This window comes from Trachemys scripta, chromosome 4, assembly GCF_013100865.1.
Source record: "Trachemys scripta elegans isolate TJP31775 chromosome 4, CAS_Tse_1.0, whole genome shotgun sequence".
Classification (NCBI taxonomy): domain Eukaryota; kingdom Metazoa; phylum Chordata; order Testudines; family Emydidae; genus Trachemys; species Trachemys scripta.
In genome coordinates, this window is record NC_048301.1 from 140,856,485 (window position 1) to 140,866,808 (window position 10,324).

The following is a 10,324-nucleotide window of genomic DNA, read 5'->3' on the forward strand; positions in this document are numbered from 1 at the left end:
GAAAAACCCCAGGAACTTTTGAATTTCCTGCGAACTCAGCAGCACTGAGGTTTCAGGGTGATGAAAAGGTCCTGGCTGCCGGGGAGATGGATTCCCTTCACTGCTTGCCTGTGCATTCTCCTTCTCCTTCTCCTCCTCCTCCTCCTCCTCTTCCTCATCCCTTTTTATCTCCCCCCAGGTACAAATGTTTCTACGCTCCCCGTATCATCTCCGTCCCTGAGGTTATCGAGATTAAAAGGCAAAAAACCCACACTTGTGATGACATGTTTTCCGAGCACATGCAGTCCTCCCACACTGATAGGGCACAGCTTAATGCATGGAGGCATTCAGTGGCAGAGGCCAGGAAAGAATTAAGTGAGTGTGAAGAGTGGAGGCAGGACGCGATGCTGAGGCTAATGGGGGAGCAAATGGACATGATGAAGCATCTGTTGGAGCTGCAGGAAAGCCAACAAGAGCACAGACCCCCGCTGCATCCATTGTAAAACCGCAAGCCCTCCTCCCCAAGTTCCATATCCGCCTCACCCAGATGCCCAAGAACGTGGGGGGGGAGGCCTCCGGGCACCCAGCCACTCCACTCCAGAGAATGGCCAAAACAACAGAAGGCTGTCATTCAAACAGTTTGATTTTTAGTGTGGCTACAATAAACAATGTGGCCTTGTCCTTCCCTCCTCCCCCATCACATCCAGGCTACCTTGTCCTTTATCTCATTTTTTTTAATTAATAAAGAAAGAATGCATGGTTTCAAAACAATAGTTACTTTATTTCGAAAGGGGGAGGGTGGTTGGCTTAAAGGGAATTAAAATCAACAAAGGGAGCAGGTTTGCATCAAGGAGAAACACACACAACTGTCACACCGAAGCCTGGTAAGTCATGAAACTGGTTTTCAAAGCCTCTCTGATACACAGCGCGCCTTGCTGTGCTCTTCTAATTGCCCTGGTGTCTGGCTGCTCAAAATCAGACACCAGGCGATTTGCCTCAACCTCCCACCCGCCCATAAACATCTCCTCCTTACTCTCACAGATATTATGGAGCACACAGCAAGCAGCAATAACAATGGGAATGTTGGTTGCGCTGAGGTCTGACCTACTCAGCAAACAGCACCAGCGAGCTTTTAAACGTCCAAAGGCACATTCTACCACCATTCTACACTTGCTCAGCCTATAGTTGAACTGCTCCTTACTACTGTCCAGGCTGCCTATGTAAGGCTTCATGAGCCATGGGAGCAAGGGGTAGGCTGGGTCCCCAAGCATAACTATTGGCATTTCAACATCCTCAATGGTAATTTTCTGGTCTGAGAAGTAAGTCCCTTCTTGCAGCTGCTCGAACAGCCCAGAGTTCCTAAATATGCGAGTGTCATGCACCTTTCCCGGCCATCCCACGATGTTGGTGAAACGTCCCTTGTGATTCACCAGTGTTTGCAGCACCATTGGGAAGAATCCTTTGCAGTTCATGTACTGGTTGGCAAGGTGGTCCGGTGCCAAGATGGAGATATGTGTTCCGTCTATCGCCCCACCACAGTTAGGGAACCCCATTGCAGCAAAGCCATCCAGTATGACCTGCACATTTCCCAGAGTCACTACCCTTGATAACGGAATGTCAATGATTGCATTGGCTACTTGGATCACAGCAGCCCCCACAGTAGACTTGCCCACTCCAAATTGATTCCCGACTGACCAGTAGCAGTCAGGTATTGCAAGCATCCACAGGGCTATCGCCACTTGCTTCTCAACTCTCAGGGCAGCTTTCATCTTGGTATTCCTGTGCTTTAGGGTGGGGGAAAGCAACTCACAGAGTTCCAGGAAAGTGGCCTTATGCATGTGAAAGTTTCGCAGACACTGTGAATCATCCCATACCTGCAACACTATGTGGTCCCACCAGTCTGTGCTTGTTTGCCTGGCCCAGAATTGGCAATCCACTGTAACAACCAGCCCCACTGCCGCCATGATGTCCCAATTGCCATAGCCCATACTTTCAGGAATGTCTGTATCCATGTCCTCATCAAAATCCTCCTCGTGCTGGCATCTCTTAGCCCAGTTCTGCATATACTCCAGGATAATGCATAAGGTATTTACAATGCTCACAACAGCAGCAGTGACGGTGAGCTGAGCAGGCTCCATGCTTGCCATGGTATGGCGTCTGCACGGGTAAGCCAGGCAAAAAGGTGCGAAACGATTGCCGTTGCTTTCACGGAGGGAGGGGCGACTGACGACATGTACCCAAAACCAGCCATGACAATGTTTTTGCCCCATCAGGCATTGGGAGCTTAACCCAGAATTCCAATGGGCAGCGGAGACTGCAGGAACTGTGGGATAGCTACCCACAGTGCACCGCTCTGTAAGTCAATGCTAGCCACGGTAGTGAGGACGCACTCCGCCGACTTCATGCGCTTAGTGGGGACAAATGCAATCGACTGTATAAAATCGATTTCTAAATATCTACTTCTATAAAATCGACCTAATTTCTTAGTGTAGACATACCCTCTCTAGCATAGACCAGGACTAAGTTGGCGTCGCAGGCCAGTTACATCGGTGGGAGCGAAATTTAAGTGTAGACACTTCTACAGTTAGGTCAATGTAAGCTGCTTTGCGTTGACCAGGCCTATCTTTCTATCCCTCATTTGGGGGAAGGTTAAATCAAAATAGGATGCTCTTAATCTGAATAAAGAGTGACCACACACAGAGATTTACACTGAAATAACAAAAAGGAAGCTATTTCAATTCCAGTTTGTGAGTAGAAAAGCCATGAGAGGTTGGCAACTGGATGCTGCGGTCACTGGTCCCTGAAATACCAGAGAGAGATGGGTTAGGAAGAAATACACTAGAATGTAGAAATGTAGATAGATAGATAAATGTTATAGGGGTATGTATGGAGGGAAAGCGAGCAGCTTCTTATGCTCTGCTTTCAAAGTTGTGCTGGTGTTTACATCTAATTTTAAACCAATTTAGTTAAACTGATACAAATCACAGTGTGGATACTCTTAATTCTATTTAAACCTGCCTTCATATTAGTTTATCTTAATTCAGTAAGGAATTAATTTAAATATATATATATATATACACCAGGTTTAAATCAGATTAAGAGGGTCCATACTTTGTTTTCCATTGGTCTAACTGAGGCCTGGTTTACACACAGTTTTTGTACTGATTTAACTATTTTGGTTAGGGGTAACATTTTTTCATTCACCGAAATAGTATGAACCCTAGTGTGGATACATTTATACCAGTATAACTTCAACTTGTATCAGTATATCTTATTCCCCTGAATTTACAGGAATAAACTATACTGGTATGAAACATTTATTCTGGAATAACTGCACCCACTTTAGGAAGGTGTACTCCTTTAACTAGTCTGATTTCAAACTGATAAAGTGCTATAAAAAGTGTGTAGACAAACGCTAAACCAGTTTTTAAACTGGTTTAAATTTAAAATTTAAATTACATTTCAACTGATTTAAACAGGTGCAACTTTGGCCTTGTCTATATGGGAACTTTCTTTTGGTATAAACTAAGGTGTGAATTTCAACCAGAATGGTTATAGCAGTATAACATAACCATGTAGACGCTCTGCCCATGTCTTCCATTGACCTAGCTAATGTCTCATGGAGAGATGGATTAACTACATCAATGAAAACCCCCCTTCCATCTTGTAAGAAGCATCTACATTAGTACGGCACTGCGTGACTGTGCTGCTGTAGTGTAGACATACTCACTCTCTCCCTGAACGACATTAGCTAAGCTGATAGAAACTTTGTTCTGTCAACATAGTTGTGTCAACACTAGGGGATTTGCTGGCACAGCTATGTTGGCTGCGAGTGTGATTTTTCCACCCTCCTAGCTGATATAACTGTGCTGACATATCTATTTAGTGTGTAGACCAGGCCTTTTATTCCAGAACAAGAGTACTTTTTTCACTTTAGTTTATGCTGCTTGGGAAGGAGTGTAAACTGAACCGAGAAAAAGGTCACTCTTATCCTAGAATAGGGCCTGGTTTACACTTAAAAGTTTTGGTGTTATAGCTTTATTTCATTTTGGGGAACTGGTATATAAACTGTACCAGCAAAAGAACTCTTGTTCTGCAAACCCTTTCTAGTGTAGACAAGGTCTAAGGCGTTGTCTACACTGACACTTTCGTCACTAACATTTTTGTCGCTCAGAGGTATGAAAAAACACCCCCCTGAACGACAAAAGTTTTAGCGACGAAAAGCGCCTGTGTGGACAGTACTTTGTCGGCAGGAGCCGCGCTCCCGTCAATGAAGCTACCATGCCTCGTTGGGGGTGGTTTTATTTTGTAGCCAGGAGAGAGATAAAGAGCAGCCACACAGCGCACCATACAATGGCATGGCTGCAGTGGCACAGCTGAGTCTGTTGTAAGGTGCGCAGTGTGGACATAGCCTTAGTGTCCACACAGGGGGTAATACTGATATAAATACAACTGGGTAACTATATCGTTATAACCTTTTCCCTATAGACAAAGCCTTTGAATGTAGACAAAGCCTTAAGGTCTAGGACTAGAGACAGATACATGCTTTCATTATGTGTATTTTCACTGTACGTGCAGTTAAATTGAGGAATCAGTTAGATCCATTCACTCTGATATACTGTATTGTTTCTTTTCCCCTCTCTGTGTGGTCTGCTTCACCTCCATCTGTCTCCATTTCTCGCTATTTCATTTTCTCTGCATTTTGTTTTTCTCTCTAGAGTTCTCTCTTTTCTATTTCTGGAAGAATTCAATCTCTCCCACAATCCTCTTTTTTTAAAAATGTAGACAGATCCCTCTCAGCTCCTCTTGTTTTGGCCTCTTTCCTTTCCCTCTTGTTCTGCCCCCCCCCTGTTTTGCATCTGTCATCCCACTCAGGAACCTCCTCATCCCCACTATCCCACCCCAATATATCCTGCTCAGGGAATCTCCCAATATTCCCCCCTCAAAAGCCCCTCCATTACCCTCCTCTATGGACTCCCAGTACTGAACCCTCTGAGACCCCTAAATATACCCTTCTTAGGGTCCCCCAATATCCCTTCCAAGAATTCCCCAATATTGACTTCCCAGAGACACCCCCAATATTTTCCCTTGATGGATTCCACCAATCTATGCCCTCATAGATCCCCACATATTAACCGCTCAGAGACACCCCAATACCTTCCCGCATGGACTCCCCCAATACTGACCCCTCTGAGACACTTCTTTAAGTCCCTCCCCACAAATCCCACTCAGGGGTTCCCACAAAATTCCCTTCTCAAAGACTCCTTCACTATCCTCCTTCATGGATCCCCCTATACTCACCCCTCTGAGACCCCAAATATACCCTCCCTAGTCTCGCCTCCTGCACCCCCAAAATAACCCCCTCAGGGACTGCCTAAATAGCTGCCTTAGGGCCCCCAATGCCTTCTCCTCATTTACTCCCCGATATAGAGTCTTCAGAGCTGCTAAATAGCCCCCTTAGTTTCCCAGTATCATCCCCTCATGAACCCACAAAACAGACCCCTCTGAGAGCCCCAATATTCCTGCTCATGGACCCCCCCAAGAGGCTACCCCAATGGGTTCCCCCCCCCCAGTCAGCCCCCTCTTGACCCCAGTGACAGTTGGGGCCGTTACTGCCCCTCCCCCCTCCGTCTTGCACTGCAGGAAGGAGTTCCACAGGGTGGGGGAGGTGCAGTTTAACTATTTTAACTGACAATGGAGGGAGCTCAGAGGAGGGGAGGGGGAGGTTCCTGAGGGAATATTGTGGCCCCCCTGGGGGGCTATTGGAGAGACTCTGAGGAGGACATTGGGGACCCCTTCAGAAGGGATTTGGGGTTTTTTTGAGGAGGTTGGGGTCCATGGAGGAATATTAGAGGCCCCTCACTGGGGATATTGGGGGCATCTTTGAGGGGCTGGGCACTCAGGGAGCTTTTGAGGGGGTCTCTGAAGCAGATATTGGGGATCCATGGTTGCGGGTCCTTAGTCGGGCTAGGAGTTCCTGAGGAGCTTTCAGGAAGCCCTCACATGGGTATTGGGGTGGTCTTTGACGGAGGCATTAGAGTCTCTGAGGGGAGATATCAGGGCCACTCAAGGTTCCTATCATGAGGTCTCCCAAGGTTGTATACTGGGGTGTCTCTGAGAGATTTTGGGGTGTCTCAGAGGGGGATATCTGTATGTAAGAAGCACTAGACTCATGCAATACTGTAAAGCATAAAGTCTGGAGGGGAGCAGTAGTTACAGCAGGGGACTGGGAAGGGAGGGAGTTGGGAGTCAGGACTCCTGGGTTCCACCCCTGGCTCTGTCAGGGGAATGGGGTCCAGTGGTTAGAGGGAGTCACGACTCAGCCTCAAAGATGAGACTTGTGGCCTTGTTGGACAGAGCTTTCTCCCCAGCCATCCCATGACTGTGACACTCACACCCTGACCATGAACCTCACTGTATGCAAAACAAAATGCAACTCGTTGGCTTGATTTAGCAACCAAATGAACCACCACAACAAAATCTCCATATGGGGTGAGGGGAAGAAACTTAAAATATGTAAGCTGCACGGGAAAAAAATATACACACTTGTATTGTGTTCAGAGCTCAACTGTGTAGGCGAGTGTAATATAAAAACTCTGGGTTCCATTCCTGCCTCTGAAAGCCAGCCTGACCCCGCCAGTCCCTGCAACATCTAGGAGATATGGGGATTGGAAGATGGAGCTCTTCAACTCTAGGGCACTAGTTTTAACCCAGCCCTAGGTTGGGGGGACTGGTATTCTTTGGGGGAATAGGATATGGGTCTTTTCCCCTACTGCATTCCAATCTACCTACAGGTTGGAAGGGCTGGTTGGAGGAGCAGCAAATGGGATATGACCTATTCCCCTGTACATCACCAGCCTCTAATGTAACTCCAAGCGGGGAGACTGGTTAGCTGGCTAGAGTAGGGAATGAGATAAAGGGCCCTTTACCTCAAGGACACTTATTCCAATGTTTCAAATCTCCCATACAGCAGTTGGGACTGAAAGCTGTTCCCATTGGGAAGTCATTTGCTGGGAAATGAGTACAGCAGGACCTACTTCCTAGCAAAACAGGAGTCCACGTCTCTATTTCCCCCCTACTTGCAATCAGCAAAAAGGCTGAGGCACTGAACAGGCCACAAGCGCCAAACTCACTCTCTCTGGGCATACACACAGGATTCATTCTCCAGGGTCTGCCTTTCCCCAGCGCTAAATGGACCAGAAAAATAACAGCGGTAAGTAACAACTGTAAAAATATCTCTTTATTTGTTCAAAAATAGGAATGGTGGAAATCTGTGGTCATCCTGAGCAGGGAAAGGCAAAAGCCGTAAGACACCGAGGCAGGAATTGGAGCGAGGCAGGAATGGCAGAGAAAGGTGTCTGCAATGCTTCTGTGACCTTCATCGTTGACCACGGGCATGTGCCGAGAGACCCAGGTGGGTGGCAGGATCATGAGTTTTCTTGCTGTCTCTGTGTGGCAGGATTTGGAGCTCTTTAGAGGGGAAAGTGCATTTTGTTGTCTGGGATGTTTTCTTTTTCATTAGATTCCCCTGTAGGGAGAATTTGGTAGGAAGTGATTAGCAAAGCATTTTTCATTATGCAAACCACAAAGCACTTTAGAGTCATAAAGTCATAGAGTTTAAGGCCAGAAGGGCCGATGGATCATCTAGTCTGACCTCCTTCATATCACAGGTCACCAACACCACCCAGCACCCAACAGCCGTCATTAGACCAAAGTATTGCAGCCCTCAGGAGACTAGACTATTATGTGCCAGAGGCAGAGAATAGAAGGGACCGAGGTGCTCCAGTGCCCGAGGCCCCTGCAATGACAGGAGAATGATTTAAGTGAGATATACCCAAATAATCAGATATATCCGGAACAATCAGTTGCACACATAGAAAATGGGAAATGACTGCCTAGGAAGAAATACTGTGGAAAGCGATCTGGGGGTCATAGTGGATCACAAGCAAACAAGTCAACTGTAACACTGTTGGGAAAACAACAACAAAAAACATCATTCTGGGATGTATTAGCCGGAGAGTTGTAAGCAAGACAAGAGAAGTAATTCTTCTGCTCTACTCCACGCTGATTAAGCCTCAATTGGAGTATTGTGTCCAGTTCTGGGTGCCACATTTCAGGAAAGATGTGGACAAATTGGAGAAAGTCTAGAGAAGAGCGACAAAAATGATTAAAGGTCTAGAAAACATGACCTATGGGGAAAAATTGAAAAAATTGGGTTTGTTTAGTCTGGAGGAGAGAAGACTGAGGGGGAGACACAGTAACAGTTTTCAAGTACATAAAAGGTTGTTACAAGCAGGAGTGAGAAAAATTGTTCTCATTAACATCTGAGGATAGGACAAGAGGTAATGGACTTAAATTGCAGCAATGGAGGTTTAGGTTGGACAATGGGAAAAGCTTCCTAACTGTCAGGGTGGTTAAGCACTGGAATAAACGGCGTAGGGAGGAATCTCCATCGTTGGAGGTTTTTAAGAGCAGGTTAGACAAATACCTGTCAGGGATGGTCTAGACAATACTTAGTCCTGCCTTGAATGCAGGGGTCTGGACTAGAAGACCTCTCGAGTTCCATTCCAGTCCTACGATTCTATGATAATCCTGGCAAGTCACTTGCACTCACACACTGCAGAGGAAGGTGAAACTTCCCCCAAGGTTCCGGCCAGTCTGTCCTGGGGGAAAATTCCTTCCCGACTCTCTCTATGGTGATCAGTTAGACGCTGAGCACGTGAGCAAGAACCAGCCAGCCAAGCACTAGAGAGAGAGAATGCTTGATTTTACCTCAGAGCCTGGGCCCTCCCCATTCCATTTTCCATCTCCAGCCTTGGTCATCCCTGATGCTTCAGAGGAAGGAGATAAAAAAACCAACAACTCCAGAATACATTGGGGTGGGGGGATATCCCTTCATGACCCCTGCAAGAGACCGTTTGAAACCCTGAAGCATGAGCTTTTTAGGAGCCAAAAATTAGGGAACTGTAATGAAGTGCAGCCACCTCTGGGGTGGTGTACCAAGTACACAGCAACATTACACAGGGATTGCTCATGCAGTGCTGAAATACAACCATTTCTGGAGTGAGACTGTTTAACAGCCACATGGCAGTGCTATAGGAAAGAAGTGAAGGAGAAGCTTATATTTGGGGGGAACTGCGGGAAGAGTTTAAGAAATCAGAATGAAAATTCCTGAGCTGGGATCCGACTGGGAGCCCGGGCTTTCAAAAAAGTGTCACGGGATTTTTGTCTGGCCACAAATGATCAAGGCCTTGATTTTAAATCTCAACACGCAAACACATGCAGAAGCAACCAGCCTTTAACACTAAAGGAGAATGGTCTTCAAGAATGGGTAAGTAAATAAAATTTTTTTGGGTCCGTTCAAAAGCGTTTGGCGGTCCAGATTTGGCCCGTGGTTCACCTATTGACTACCCTGGCACTAGAAGCTTGAACTAGGACAACCTAAGTATTTTCTCACCATTTCCAAAACTTCACATGCGAATAACTTTCAGAACTAACAATGGGCTGGCTTGGAACTGGTACCGCCTTGAGGGGAAATGCCCCCGTATCCTATTCCCCAACACCCATAGCCACATATCCCCCCTGCCCTGGGGCAGGATCGGAACTGACACCCCTAAAGGGCAAAAGCCCCGTATCTCATTCCTCAACCCCCGTAGCCAGCCAGTCCCCCGATCAGGGGCTGGATAGGAACTGGCAACCCCTAAGAGCAAAGACCCCATATCTCATTGCCTGCTAAGCCAGCCAATACCCCTGATCTGAGGTTGGATAGGAGCTGGCACCCCCTATTGGAAAAGATGCTCAGCACCCAGCCAGTTGCCCGCTTTTAGCAGAGTTGTTTCCTGGAGCAGGGACCTGCTTGACAGCATCGCCCTCTTGAGGCCTTCTTCCTCCAGCCCAGAAATCGAAAGTGAAAGCAACAAAGCCCTCGATGAGCCAGAGATGGGCAGAAATTAGGGCTCGTTGTGGGCCCAATCCGGAGTCAGATCCCCTCACCTCTTATACCCCCTCCAGCCTGGCAGCCAAGGCCCTCTGGTTGATGTCCTCCAGCACCTGCTTGGCCATCTGTATAGCCCCTGTCTCCAGGTAGTAGCTGATCATCAGACTGCATACATCGAGATGGTCTGCCCGCTCCAGCCGACCCCGTGGGATGTTGCTGCAGCCCGAGGGTGGCTGCGCCTGGTTCAGCTTCACCTTGAACTTCTTGAAGTCCATCTCTTCCAGCTCCTCCAGGACATTCTCCAGCCGGTCCCGCGCGCTCATTCGTACTGCAGTGGCAGCCAACACCGCTTCGAAACTCTCCTTTTTCCTCCTCCTGTGTCTCCTCCCCTGTCTCCTCCCCCAGCCC

The 10,324-nt window shown here is 47.4% G+C and overlaps 1 long non-coding RNA gene across 1 annotated transcript; it reads right to left on the reverse strand.

The window, feature by feature from the left end:
- Positions 1-7,197: 7,197 nt before the first annotated feature.
- LOC117876325 lies at positions 7,198-10,324 on the reverse strand. Its single transcript, XR_004645463.1, has 2 exons — positions 9,973-10,324; positions 7,198-7,507 (listed from the first exon to the last, which is right to left on the reverse strand). It is a non-coding gene; the product is annotated as an uncharacterized LOC117876325 (long non-coding RNA).